Raw genomic sequence first — 15,331 nt, 5'->3', positions numbered from 1 at the left:
ATGATTTCAGTTTTCTTAAATTTATCAAGACTTGTTTTGTGGCCTAACATATGGTCTATCTTGGAGAATGCTCCATGTGCGCTTGAGAAGAACGTGTATTTTGCAGCATTGGGGTGAAATGTTCTGAAAATATCGATTAAATCCAAGTGGTCCATGTAGCATTCAAGGCTTTGTTTTCATATTGATTTTCTGCCTGGAAGACCTGTCCCTTGTTGTCAGAGGTGTGTTGAAGTCCCCTACTATGATAGTGTTTCTGTTGATCTCTGTCTTTATGTCAGTCAATATCTGTTTTATATTTAGGTGCTCTATGTTGGGTGCATAGATGTTTACTAGGGTTATGTCCTCTTGTCGGATCGATCTCTTTATTATTATATAGTGCCCATCTTTGTCTTTTAGTATGTTCTTCATTTTAAAGTCTATTTGTCAGATATAAGTATTGCAACTCCAGCTTTTTCTCATTTCCATTTGCATGAATACCTTACTCCAACCTCTCACTTTCAGCCTGTGTGTGTCTTTTGATCTGAGGTGCGTCTCTTGTATACAGCATATACAAAGGTCTTGCTTTCTTATCCACTCAGCACCCTATGTCTTGATTGGAGCATTTAATCCATTTACATTTAAAGTGATTATTGATAGGTACATAATTATTGGCATTTAAAATTTGTAGTTAGATTGTTTTCATCTTTCTTTTATTTAAAGAGTCCTTTTAGTATTTCTTGCATGCTGACTTGGTGGTAATAAGTTCCTTAACTTATTCTTTTCTGGGAAGCTCTTTATCTCTCCATCAACTTTAAATGAAGCCTTGCTGGATAAAGCAATCTAGGTTGTAGGCCCTTTGTTTTCCATCACTTTGAGTATCTCCTGCCACTCCCTCCTGGCCTTCAATGTTTCTATAGAAAAGTCATTTGATAGTCTTATGTGGGTTCCCTATTATGTAACCCTTGTCTTTCTCTTGCTGCTTTTAGGATTCTCTCTTTGTCTTTAAGCTTTGCCATTTCAACTATAATGTGTCTTGGTGAGGACCTGTTTGGATTTATCCTGGTTGGAACTCTCTGCTCTTCCTGCGCTTGTATGTTGGTTTCCTTCTTCAGGTTAAGGAAGTTTTCGGACATTATTACTTCAAATATGATCTGTATTCCTTGCTTCCTCTTTCCACCTTCTGGTATTCCTATGATGTGCGTGTTTTTGTGCTTGATGTTATTCCAGAGGTCTCTTAAACCATCTTCATTGTTTTTCATTCTTTTTGTTTCTGTTCTGTTTGGGTGATCTCTGCTAACTTGTCTTCTAAGTCGTTGATTCTATCCTCTGCTTCATCTAACCTGCTGCTAATTCCTTCAAGTGAGTTCTTTATTTCAGTAATTGTGTTCTTAGTTCTACCTGGTTGTTCGTTATGATTTCTACATCCTTCTTTATGTCGTCTCTAAGCTCCTTAAACATTCTTATCATCAGTGTTCTGAACTGTCTCTGATAGGTTGGTTACCTCTGTTTCATTTGGTTCCTCTTCTGGAGGTTTCTTCTGTTCTTTTATTTGGGACATGTTTCTTTGTTTCCCCATTCTTGCTGACTCTCTGTATTTGCTTTGATGTATTAGGTAGATCTCCTAGAGTCCTTAGTTCTTGCTGGGTTATCTTTTGTAGTATGTGTCCTTTATTTGACTTGAACTACTTCGTTCTTCTCCTCTGCGTGTGCTCCAAAGGTGACTCTTGTGTTGTGTATATTGTCCTGTTAAAGAAGATCTTTAATTGCTTTTTGCTTGTGAGTAGGTGGGGTTAACTCCTAGGCTGACTAGTTGTGAGACTTGCCTCTGTCCACCGCAGGGTGTTCTGCTGTGTGAGGGTTGACTGCTTAAATGTGGTTTGGCCTCTATGGGCTCTTGTGCCTGTAGAGAATTCCCTCTGGGTGTGTGACTTGTAGGTCACACCTGGTAGTACTCTGGTTTGGTCTGGAGTTGGCCTCTGGATATGTTGAATCTTGTGCCTCTTAAGCTGGGCCCTGGTAGGGCAATTTCAGAACAAAGCAAATCACCAAGTACAACAACAACACAACAACAAAGAAAAAATCAAATACCTTCACATGTAAAACAAACCAACAACCCCCAGTCAACACAGGCAAAGATATCAAAGATATAAAGACAAAACAAAAAGCAGCACCCGTCTTGGCTTAAGCCCACCAAGTAATCTCCAGGTTGTCCTCTGCTGTACCAAAGAGTCCCCTGCGTATTGTGCAGGCAGAGCCAGTCACCTGGTGCCCAGAGTGACGTTGGGACTGCAGATTCAGATGCGTGGGGCTAAGTGGTCTGGATGGTAGTTTTTACAAATTCAGTGCAGTTTCTGCCCTTGCTTATACATATGCACACTGAGAGTAGCACCACCAGCCCTGTGTCCAGTTCTCCTGAGTCTTAGGGCACTTCTTCCGTGTGTGTGTGTGTGTGTGTGTGTGTGTGTGTGTGGTGGGCGGGAGATTTCTGTGCTGCTGAAAGCCGGGAGCTGCCTCTGCCGCTTACTGCTGATCCCTGGGAGTGCCTCCGCAGTTGTATTTGCCCCACCCTAGGCAGGCCAGAATGGGTGGGGGCTGTGGATGGAGGGGTCTTCTCTCTCCCAGCCCAGCTGTGTCACACTCTTCTCACAGGCCAGAAAAGGTGGTGGCTGGGGGTAGAGGAGTCTCTTCTCTCTTAGCCCAGCAAAAATCACACTCTTCTCAGCCTCTTCCCTGGGTCAGAGCTGCCTGCCATTCTTCCCAGAGCCTGAGCACTATGGCTCCTCTGTAATCTGACACTACTCCTCAGTTCAGGGGCCAGTTCAAGTCTCTGGAAGGGTGGGGGCAGGAGCGGAAAAGCGGGGGGGGGGGGGGAAGGGGCCCAGGTATTTAGTTTGTGTTCTTTGTCCAGCCTGGGGCCCAACTAGAGGTCCCAGCTGAGGTTATTGCCTCAAATGCTGGATATGCTGCCCCCTCGGCGGGAGAGATCAGCTGTGGGACGCAGGGAAAGAGCCCACCTCCTGGCTTCTGTGCTCTCTGTTTCGTTCTGGGATCCCCTGCGTCTCTGCAGCTGCCGATGCTGGCCGTGTTTCTACCGCCGCCGTAGATGTGGGCCAAGTCTCCACAACCGAGGGTGCGGGCCGCGTCCCCACAGCCACAGGTGTTGACCAGGTTTCCACCGCCGCAGAGGAGGACCACGTCCCTGCAGCCGCAGATGCGGGCCGCGTCTCCCCACGTGTCCCCTCCGCTCCCTTCCCTCTTCCCCTGCTCGCCCAATTTGCCTGCCTGCAAGTAATCTACTATTCATAGTTTTGATCTGTTTTTTTTTCCCTGTCTTAAAGTAGTCCCTCTAAAATTCCTTGTTTTGTGGTGATAACTCCTTAAGCTTTTTCTTGTGTGTAAAGTTCTTTATCTGTCCTTCGATTTTAAATGATAGCTTTGCCAGGTAGACTACCCTTGGTTGTAGGCCCTTGTTTTTTTATCATGTTGAATATTTTGTGCCAATCCCTTCTGGCCTGCAAAGTTTCTGTTGAGAAATCAGCTGACAACCTTTTGGGAGCTTCCTTATAAGTTACTAGTTGCCTTTCACTTGTTGCTTTTAGGATTCTCTTTTTGTCTTTATTCCTTGCCATTTTAATTGTAATACGTCTTGGTGTGGGCCTGTTTGGGTTCATCTTGTTTGGGACTCTTTGTGCTTCCTGGACTTGTATGTCCATTTCTTTCACCAGGTTAGGGAACTTTTCCGTCATTATTTCTTCAAATAGGTTTTCAATTCCTTGCCTTTTCTCTTCTCCTCTCACATGCGTATAAGTGAATGTTGTTACACTTGATGGTGTCCCGAGGTCTCTTAAAATACCCTCAGTTTTTGGGATTCTGTTTTCTTTTTGCTGTTCGGATTGGGTGTTTTCTGCTACCTTGTCTTCCAAATCCCTGATTTGATTCTGTACTTCATCTAGTCTTCTGCTGATGCCTTCATTTTAATTATTGTATTCTTTACTTCTGACTGGTTCTTCTTTATAGTTTCTGTGTCCTTCTTTATGCTTGTTATCTCTTTGTTGAAGTTCTCACTAAGTTCCTTGAGCATTTTTATAACCATTTTTTTTGAACTCTGTATCTTTTATGTTGCTTGCCTCCATTTTATTTAGTTCTTTTTCTGGAGTTTTCTCCTGTTCTTTAATTTGTGATATATTTCTTTGTTTTCTCATTTTGGCTGCCTCTCTGTGTTTGTTTCTATTTTAGATAGATTGGCTATGTCTCCCAATCCTGGCTGGGTGGGCTTATGTGGTAGGTTCCCTCTGGGGCCCTGTCACAATCTCCCTGGTCTCCTGCTCTGGGGGCTCCAGGAGTTTCCCCTGTGTTGGTTGTGTGTGCCCTTCTGTAATAGTTGAGCATTGATTGTAGTGGTATATCATTGGGTAGGATTGGCCCTGAGGCTGATTGGCCATGAGGTTTGGCCACCTCCAGAGATTATGGGCTGCTGTGCAGATAGCTTGCCTCATAGAATGGGATTCATTCCAGTGGGCTCTGGTGCCTGTTGAGTCTGCCCTGTGGGTGTACCACTTGTGGGGCTAATTGGGTGGTGCTCTGCTGTAGTCTGAAGCCAACCTCCCAAGTATATTTACTTGGGGTCTCCTAAGAGGGGTGCTGGTTCAGGTTAGTCCCTGCCTGTGACCAGTTGGGGACTACCTGGTAGGAGCTACAAAGTGATCCATGGTTTGTCGCAGCCTGTGCTGAACCTGGAGGCATGTGGGAGAAGCCACACTGTGAACCAAGGATGGCTGCCACCAATATTGGGTCTGCAGTAGCTTTGAAAAATCCAGGACACATTGAGGCCTGCTAGTCCAGTAAGGTTCAGCCACTGATAAAGCATTGTGTTGTATACAGTTGGGTGTGGCAGTCTCAGTGAGTCATCAGAGTGGAACAAGCAGAGCTCACCAGACCAATTCAGATTCAGATTTGGCCATGGGCATGGGGGAGGGCTCAATACAGGAAAGATGGTGACTGCCTGCTGGCTACATCGGAGGAGGACCCTACACAGGGGAAATGGTGACTATCTTTCATCCCTCACCCCACAGCCACACACCTCAGTCTGCCACCCATATGTCTCTGATGCCCCCCTAGTCTCTCTCCCTACACCAGAGCCCAGTGAGGGAGTCTGGGAGATTGTTAAGGAGTCCGTGAAAGATGAGACTGTGAGGGAGTCTGTGTGGGCTAAGAGAACGTCTGGGTTTCCCACAGACTTCCATTCCACCTGGATGGTCAGAATCCCCACTCCTTATCACAGGCAGATGTTGCGGGGGCTCCTCATCCTGGTACCAGTACTCCATTCTGGGGAGCCTGGTGTAGGCCTGGGGGTCCCTTGCTTCTCAGTGGGGGACCTCTGTGGCCAAGATATCCCTCCCAATTTCATCTGACATACTGAGGTTGGGATCGGCCTATTTTGGGTGTCTGCCCTCCCTCCCAGTCTTGATGTGGCTTCTTCTTATATCTTAGTTATAAAAACTTTTGTTCAGCTAGACTTCAGATGATTTTACAGGTTGATTATTCTATAATTTAGCTGTAATTTTGATGTGCTCACAGGATGAAGCAGCACACCATTTATCTACTCTGTCCATCTTGGATCCCTTCTACTTTTGATAGTTTTAATATATTGTGTCTTGGAGAAGGTGTTTTTGCATCAAGATAATTAGGTGTTCTGTTGTGTCTTCAATTTGAGGGCCCAGCTCTATCCATAGGTATGGGAAGTTTTTCTTGATTATTTGTTTGAATAGGCTCTCTGTTCCCTTTTTCCTGTCTTCTTCTCCTTTGGAATACCCATTATCCTTATGTTGCTCTTTAATCAGCGTTAGACTAGATCTTTCCATTTATCTAACTCTAAGGTCTCTCTTTTCTTCCACTTGAGTCATTTCTAGATTCTATCTTTGAGTTCTCTAAATCTCATTTCCATCTGGTCTGCTCTATTTCCAATGCTTTCTGATGCATTCTTCATCTCATTATTGAGTTATTCAGCTCCAGAATTTATGTTTGATTGTTTTTTACAGTTTCAGTCTCTGTGCTAAGGTATTCCTTTTGGTTTATTCTTGAGCTTATTAAACTGCCTTTCTGAATTTTCCTGTAGCTTACTGAGTTTATTCATACATGCAGTCTTGATTCTCTGTAAGTTAAATTACAGTTTTCCATGTCTTTGAGTTTGGTTTCTGGAGACTTTTTATTTTCTTTGATTATTCATGGCAATTGATAGATTGTTTCTCTGCCTGGGCATTTGAGGTAGTGAACTCTCTCTTCTTCTTTTTTTTTTTTTAAATTATTTTTTTCCTCTTAACAATTCAGTAAATTAATAGTAGAGGTTTTCTTTGATTTCCAGTAGATGGTGCTATATTGCAAGTTTTTGTTTTCTCTTACCTGTAACTACTGGCACCTCTGGGATCTCAGTAGGGGTGTTGTTATCTTGTTAATAGAAAATATCCGATATTCCCTGAGGTGGTGGGTGTCCCCTTCATGTCTGAGTCCCCTCGGTCTCAGGGCACCACACCCGTGGTGGGATGTGGTGGGTCTGCGAGTTCACAGCACTGTCTCCTTGTATCTAGACTCTGCCTGTTGTGCTGTGCTATCCAAAGAGTCCCCACTGCCTCTACCAGTTCTTCTGTCATTGGAGGGCTAGGGGTAGGTGGGTTCATGAGTATGCAACTTTGCCTTCTCCCTAGTAATGGTGGCTGCTAGTCTGCAGCTGCCATGCTTCAGTGCTGTGTCTCTGCCTCTGTCAACCGTCTTTAGCAATGGTGCTGGCTGGTTGCAGTGTGATTGCTGCAGCCCAATTCCTTCACTGCTACCACATCAGCTGGGTCTGCAGGGGGCACCAGACTGTGCCTGCAGCCCCCATCTCTGCCCCTTCCCACCTTTACATCTCTGCTGCTCATTCTGACATGCCCACCTTCAGGTGTCTTGATGCATGGGTCTCAGACACGTTTGTGTGTTGAGAAGGGATCCTTTGTTGAATTATAGTTGTCCAACTTGATGTAACTTTAAGGGGAGAAACAAAAGGGTCATCTCACTCTGCTGTGATGCTGATGTCACTTTGAGGTTGCAATTTGAGTCCTCTTTGTACTCTCCCACTTGGATGAACTCATACTTCCCTTCAAATCTCCTCCAAATGTAGTTACAACATATTATTTTTGGATCAACATTCAGTGTCTATATTATTTTGACTTTGTAAACATTATTCACAATGGAGCCATTTCATAAATTAAGATGAATTTTTCTTCTTTCACTTTTTTCTTCTGTAGTTAATAACTGCCTTATTTTTTGTTTACTTAGTTTCTCTCTGTATTTATTACTAGTGCAACCCCACCCTCTTCCTCAGATGTATACATCTCCTCTCAATATGCTCACAGAAATTAGGTATGTTACCTATTGAGTTTTCTCAAGGAAGTTGCTCCTGGAGCCTTCCAACCTGCTCCAGTCTGGAGAGGCTGCATTCTCAGCCTGCTGACACCACATCCTGGGGTTTTCCCTCAACTTCCCCTTGCTTTGGGTCTCCCATATTCTGGATTCTCCTTTTCCTATCTTTTGGTTTACCATGCCACTTGCTAAAATCCATCCTCTAGGAACTTCTTGAAGAAGGTTGTGCGGGAGAAACACTGGAAATGTTTGGAGGCCCAGCAGCATGGTTGTAGTTGAAGAGGAAGAGTGAAGAGTGGGGAAAAGATACATTTAAAAAAATAATAATGTATGACAAAAAATATCAGGAGTGTGGGCTCTTCACCCCCACATTCTAGCAATGTGGAGTTGGACACATTCCTTGACCTCTCTGTGTATCTCTTTTCTTATCTGTAAAATGGGAGTTGTAGTATTAAGTACCTCATAGTTCTTGGCACATAATAAATGCTAAATAAATATTGGTTATTATTTTCAATCTTGCCTGTGTGCAGATAAATAAGAATAGGGCACAAACAAGCACAGTAATAAACTGGCTTCGTTGCAGGGGTAACATGGTTGGTCCATTTTGATCGAGTTCCCTTTGGGGCTGGTCAGATTGTCTGGAGAGGGCTCAATGGCCTTCTGCATAGAAGCAGAAAGCCCAGCTACTAGAAAGGGGCAAGAAGGAGAAGAAGCCTGGGTAGAGAAACATTCTCAGCATTATTTAGTATACAAACTTTCACTTAACCTTCTTGCTTTCAGTATGTTACCCTCACCTTTAACCCCATATACTCTTTCCTGGTGCAGACATCTTTGTTATCCTCTCTAGAGCCTAAACTTCTTGATCACTGCTGGGTAGGGGAGCAGCAGCTGCACAATTTTAGTAGGAGGTAAAATCTGATTGGGGAAGGGGGGTTAACTTCCTGTTAAAGAGACATTCAATGAATTCTGTTTTTAGCCCACCATCACACCACTCCACCATCTTCTCTGGTGCTTATTTCCCAAGTTTTATAGAAATGTGATGGTGTAAATCAGGTGGATAGTTCCTGTCTCACTGCTGGCTTAAAAGTCACTTTTCTGGTGGCCAAGACATGGAAACAAACAAGTATTCTTTGATAGATGGTTGGATAAAGAAGATGTGGTATATATACACAATACAATACTACTTTGTCATAAGAAAATATGAAATACTGCCATTTGCGACAACATGGATGGATCTTGTATGCTAAGTTAAATAAGTCATAAAAATCTGAGAACCATACGACTTCACTCATATCGAGTTCCCCCAAAAATAAGAAGTAGCCGGACCATCAGATCTAATGCATCCTTTGGAGCAAAAATTAATGTAAGACCTGGTCTTAATATAAGACTGGGTTTTATATAATATAATATATAATATAATATAATATAAATATAATATAATATAATATAATATAATATGTGATATGAAATGATATGATGTACTGTAATATACTATAATATAATTAATATAATATAAGATATGATATGAAATGATGTAATATAATATAATAATATAATATAATGCAATACAATACCGTGTCTTATACTAATTTTTGCTCCAAAAGATGCATTAGAGCTGATGGTCTGGCTAGGTCTTATTTTTGGGGAAACACAGTATGTTGGGATATAAATTGAAAGCAACAAAGGAACAAGACAAAACAAAGAAAAAAACCTCAGAGACATAGACAATACTTTAGTGGTTACCCGAAGATAAGGGAGGAGAGGGTCGTAGGTGAAGGTAAAGGAGATCGAATATATGGAAGTAGAACTGACTCTGGGTGGTGAACACACAGTGTGATATATATATGATGTATTACTGAATTGTACACTAGAAATCTATGTAATTTTACTAACCATTGTCATCCCAATCAATTTAATTAAAAAAATCATTTTTCTCAGGTTAGTAGGTTATTTAATACTTAGTATTCGCTTCCAGCTGCCAAAATACCTATTTTTGTCATCTCTCCATCTTTCCTTTTATATTCATAGATTTCTGACATTAAAAAAAAATGTTTACTGTTGTTGGCATAGAGATTTCAAGAGGGAGTGTAGACAAACACAGGTGTCCATAATCTATTTTATCCTCTGTATTTTCTAACTTGATATAGTTAATGTAAGTAGGAATCTAGTTCATATTATATATAGATTCATATTATATATATATTTAAAATATATATATATATTTAAATTAAATTTTTTTGGGGTGACAGTGGTTAGTAAATTACATAGGTTTCAAGTGTACAATTCAATAATATATCATCTATATATGACATTGTTGTTCACCACCCAGAGCCTGTTATCTTTTCATCACTATCTATTTTTTTTTTTTTTTGAAAACATGGCATGCTTTAATTATCACCACACTCTGGCAATTTTTAACAATGTCAATGATAAAATATGCCTCTCCAGAAAAAATGTTTTCTTGTTCTAAGGTCTAAACAAATTGAAGTACTCTTAAATTTTATTAATATACATATTCATTAATAAGTATTGCATTGGACATAGGAATAAACTTAGAGAACTCCCAGGTATACCAACAACACCTGATACACACAGACTCAGCTGCAGGAGTTCCTTTGAAAGTAAGTTCAAAATGGTTTAGAATTATTGAAGTTTGCTTTGGTGCAGTTCCTAAATCACCTGGCATAGCGTATCCTTGTTTAAACCATAGTTCAAAATAAATAATGACAGTGGAGTGGGTGTTTGTACTTTTGGAGCAGAGCTCAGCAGGCCTTTTTAGTTTCCTATTGGTCCTGTAAACAAATTACCACAAACTTAGTGGCTTAAAATTTTAAAATGGCTCCAGTTTTCCTTCTGTAAATGCAAAAAAAAAAAGAAAAAAAAAATTCCTTTTCCTGCCTCCAAAAGAGGTCACAGAGATAAATAACTGGAAAGGTACCACATTCTGAAAAAATCATACATTTTAACATACTATGTCAACACTGGCTTGCTTATCATCTCCCAAATAATGCAGAGCAAGGGCTCAAATCTCAAACTTCCTGGCCTCTAACTACAATGCTGCTATCCTCTAATAGGATCCCTCCTCCCGCTTTCCAATAATATGTTTCTTACTTCATTTTGAGCCCTCACCAGAAGCACCCTTAAACTCTGTATTTCTACTGACACTCTCTTCAAAGCAATTTAAGATTTCTTTATCATCCTTCTCAAAATTCTTCCAGCCTCCACACACAAGGCACTCCCACATTTTAGGTACTTGTTACAGCAGCACTCTAAGTCTGTAGTAGTTTTCCTACTGCTGTGTAACAAATTACCACAAATTAGTGGCTTAAGACACACCCATTATTATCTCACAGTCCTGTGGGTCAGGAGTCCAGATACAGTTTCATTGGGTCCCCTGCTCAGTGTCCTGATTAGGCCAGACACACTCAGGATAATCTCCCTTTGGATTAAGTCAAAAACGAATGGTTAATAACTTAAACACAAAAATAAAATCCCCCCATGTTCACAATCTTACCCATACCAACAGGAGGAAAGCATATAGAGTGTATACCAGAGTGGACATCTTGGCAGCCATCTTAAGAATTCTGTCCACTATTTCCACTTAAAGCTCCAGCGTTCCATGTTCTCATTCCCCTCCCTTTCCCCAGTTTTCAGTCCTTGGACAGATGCCTCTTGTTTTAAAGCAGTCTGAATTTAAACAGTATGTTTCTTATTCTCTGTAGGCTTTGCTGAGTCAGTGTCCAGAGTGCTGTTCCCCGTCTACCTTACACAGCTGTTTCACCACGTTTGTTGACTTCTTTGTGGGCTGTTTCGTCTTTTTTCCTCCTCCGTTGTCAGTTTTCTCTTTTTCTCCACTGTCGGCTCCTTCTCTTTGTTCTGAACACTGGTGTAACTACTTTGTTATGGCCTTCCCGGTTCCGAGCAATTTCAATGGCAAAAAATTGTATCCTGGGGGCAAAGATGGTGTTTCCTCAGTGTAGCCCTGAGAACAATCCAGTCGCAGCAAAGTACCATAGTTGAAGTCTTCTACAACCCCGTCAAACTTCAAACAGAATGGCCTCCATTTCTCTTTAGCTGATACTGATTTGAGCTCGTCTGGGTCCAATACATCTATCCTGAGTTTCTCAAAAGTTTTCCGAAATTCAGAATAGATTTGGTCATCCACTTTGGTGAGTTTCAGGAACTGGGGGTCAACTGATGAAATTAGCTTGTAGTAGACCTCGGCATGCTGCATTGCTCGCATGGCCCAAAGCCATCTCAATATCAGGATCGTTGCCATAGGACTCGGCTCGGAGAGAAAGAGCATGTGCCACTGACACCACTTCCCCGGAAACCGGCTCATCGGTTCACTAGTCGCCTCCATGTTGTAGCTAACAAAGCCCATCACTATCTATTTGACCCTGTTTACCTTCATCTACCACCACACTCCCCCTTACCCACTGGTAACCACTAAACTGTTGTAGTGTATGTGTTTATGAGTTTTTGTTTCTTTGTTTGTTAGTCTTGTTCCATTGTTGCTTTCAATTTTATATCCCACATATCAGTGAAGTCAATGGTTCTCAACTTTTCATGTGTGACTTATTTCACTTAGCATAATAATCTCAAGATCCATCCATGTTGTTGTAAATGGCAGTATTTCATCTTTTCTTATGACAGAGTAGTATTCAATTGTGTACCACAACAGTATTCAAGTTGTGTACCACAACTTCTTTATCCATTCATCTATTTAAGGACACTTCAGTTGTTTCCATGTCTTGGCCACCACAATTAAAGCTGCAATGCACATGGAAGCACATGTATGTTTATGGATAAATATTTTCAGATTTTTTTGGTATATACCCAGGAAAGGGATTGCTGGGTCATATGGTAATTCTATTCTTAATTTTTTAAGGAACCTCCATACTGCCTTCCATAGCAGCTGCACCAATCTGCATTCCCATGAACAGTGTATGAGTGTTTCTTTTCTTCACAGTCTCTCCAACACTTGTTATTGTTTGTCTTGTTGATGATAGCCATTCTAACTAGTGTGAGGTGATATCTCTTGTGGTTTTTTATTTGCATTTCTCTGATGATTAGTGATGTGAGCATCTTTTCATATGTCTATTGCCATCTATATGTCCTCTTTGGAGAAAGGTCTATTCAGGTCCTAGGCCTGTTTTTTAATTGGATTGTTTTTTGTTGTTGTTGAGTTGTATGAGTTCCTTATATGTTTTGGATATTATCCCCTTCTCGGAGGAGTTGTTTGCAAATATTTTCTCCCATTTGGTTGGTTGCCTCTTTATTTTGTCGATGGTTTCTTTAGCTATGCAGAAGCTTTTTAGTTTAATATAGTCCCATTCATTTATTTTAGCTTTTACTTCCCTTGCCATTGGAATCAAATTCATAAAATGCTATTTGGACCCAAGGTCCATAAATTTAGTACCTCTCTTTCCTTCTATGCAGTTTATTGTTTCAGGTCTTATGATTAGGTCTTCCATCCATTTTGAGTTAATTTTGGTACATGGCAACATACAGCAGTCTAGTTTCATTCTTTTGCATGTGGTTTTCCAATTCTCCCAGCACCATTTATTGAAGAGGCTTTCGTTTCTCCATTGTGTGTTTTTGGCACCTTTATCGAAAATTATCTGTTCATATTTATGTGGATTTATTTCTGGGTTTTCAATTCTATTCCACTGGTCTGTGTGTCTGTTTTTCTACCAATACCATTTTGTATTGATTATTGTTGTCCTGTACAAGCTGAAGTCAGGGAGTGTGATATCTCCAAAATTATTCTTTTTACTTTGAATTGCTTTGGCTATTCAAGGTCTTTTGTAGTTCCATACAAATCTGATGATTATTTTCTTTTTTTAAATTAAAATTTATTGGGGTGACGGGTGACAACATGGATGGATCTTGAGATTATTATACTAAATGAAATAATTTAAACAGCAAAAGTTGAGAACCATATGATTTCACTGATATGTTGTATATAAAACTGAAAACAGGGAGACATCATCAAAATGGCGGTGTGAGGTGAGCCTCTGGAAATCTCTCCTGGAATTTACAATAAATTAAAAAACTATAACTCCACAAAGGGCTCCTGCACAGCAGACAGGCAAGATGAAGAGTCTCACTACTGAATTCACCTAAAGGTGGGCAAATTGTGTGAGCAGGGGTGGAGGGAAGGGAGAAGTGCGGAGACGGCACCTTGCAGGCAAAGGACACAGACCTAGCTCAGTGCTCTGAGCTCACTGCATCCCGGAACTACTGCAGCTGGGGGAGAGGGAAGAACTCGGACTGCTAGGGCTCCATTTATGGCCCTGATGGCTGAGGGGACAGCATATAACAGGGCTGAACCCAACGCTCACAGCGGAGACCTTGGAGCAAAGACTGAGGGAAGAAGGCTGAAAACGGTGGTTTAAGCCCTCACTGCCGACCAGAGAACAGAAGCCTTAGGCACTGAGACTAGCTGTCCCCTTCCCATCCTCCCAGATCTCGCCCTGCCACCACATGCCCAGTGCTAGAAGTGGAACACTAGCAGTGGCAGATCAAAAGAATAGAATATTTGCAGTTCTGAGAACTGGAGTCTGCAGACACAGATTCACAGCCCAACTAGTTTTGGCAAAGGGGAGGGAGCTGTGGAAGCAAGACTGGCTGTGGTGGTGGTTGCGCCCATTGCTCTGGGCCAATTCTCACAACTCACCCCGCTCCTGTCCCCACCTATCTGGCTGAATCCCTGCAGGAGTAAACAGAACTGCTGAAATACACGGGCTCTGAATCTGGTGCAGGAAGAGCTTTGGAACTTCAAAAGCTCTCCGCATCCCCGCAGGGACGTGGCGCCCTATGACACAGGTGAACTGTTAACAGAGGAGAAGCCAACCTTCCAGGGAATCCCCCCATTGTGTGAGAAGCTGGAATAGAGAAAACATAACACTATAGTGTGAGAAATAAACAAAGGCTGCAGTCAGAGAGAAAGTAAAATATTCTACAAACATGTACTGGAAAACAAAAGAAGGACCGCCTCCTATCAACCTGTTGCAGAACCCACTCCTGTAGATGTCTAGGAAGAGAAATAATAAATCATTAATTGCCATGAATAACCAAGGCAGCAAGACAGCTCAGAAAGAAAGTGAAATGTCTCCAGAAAATGAACTTAAAGATGTGGAAATATGTGACTTAAATGACAGTGAACTCAAGATTGCAGTTCTGAAAAAACTCAACGAGGTGCAAGAAAACACAGAAAGGCAGTTTAATGAACTCAGAAACGCAATCAAAGAACAACATGAGCATTTTATGAGAGATTGAAATTTTAAAAAAGAAACTAATAGAATTTCTGGAGATTAAGAACTCAACAGAAGAAATTACGAATGAAATAACCAGCTTAGGTAGTAGAGTTGACCAGATAGAGGACAGAATCAGTAACATTGAAGATAGAAACCTGGAAATGACATGGATGGAAGAAGATAGAGACTTGAGACTTAAAAGAAATGAAAGAACTCTGACTCCATCAGAAAGAGCAATATAAGAATAATGGGCACACCAGAAGGAGAAGAGAGAAGGGAACAGAGAATATATTCAAACAAATTGTTGATGAGAACTTCCCAAACTTGTGGTCAGAACTGGATCCTCGAATCCAAGAAGCAAATAGAACACCTAATTACCTCAATCCCAACAGGCCTTCTCCAAGGCACATTGTATTGAAGCTGTCTAAAATCAATGACAAAGAAAGAATTCTCAAGGCAGCCAGGGAAAAGAAGACGGTAACCTACAAAGGAAAGCCCATTAGATTATCATCAGATTTTTCAGCAGAAACTCGCAAGCCCAGAGGGAGTGGAACCAAATATTCAAAGTATTGAAAGAGAGAAATTATGAGCCAAGAATAATGTATCCAGCAAAGATATCCTTTAGATATGAAGAAGGAATAAAGACCTTTCCACACATACAGAAGCTGAGGGAATTTTCTAATACACGATCTGCA

General features: G+C 41.4%; 1 pseudogene; it reads right to left on the bottom strand.

Annotated features, from left to right (window-relative positions):
- Window positions 1–10,939: 10,939 nt before the first annotated feature.
- On the bottom strand, window positions 10,940–11,758 carry LOC117036198 (protein PBDC1-like; annotated as a pseudogene).
- Window positions 11,759–15,331: the final 3,573 nt, after the last annotated feature.

Source organism: Rhinolophus ferrumequinum, chromosome 16 (assembly GCF_004115265.2).
Source record: "Rhinolophus ferrumequinum isolate MPI-CBG mRhiFer1 chromosome 16, mRhiFer1_v1.p, whole genome shotgun sequence".
Taxonomy (NCBI): domain Eukaryota; kingdom Metazoa; phylum Chordata; class Mammalia; order Chiroptera; family Rhinolophidae; genus Rhinolophus; species Rhinolophus ferrumequinum.
Note: the sequence above shows the minus strand (reverse complement) of the source record. Positions and strands in the feature narration are given on the sequence as shown.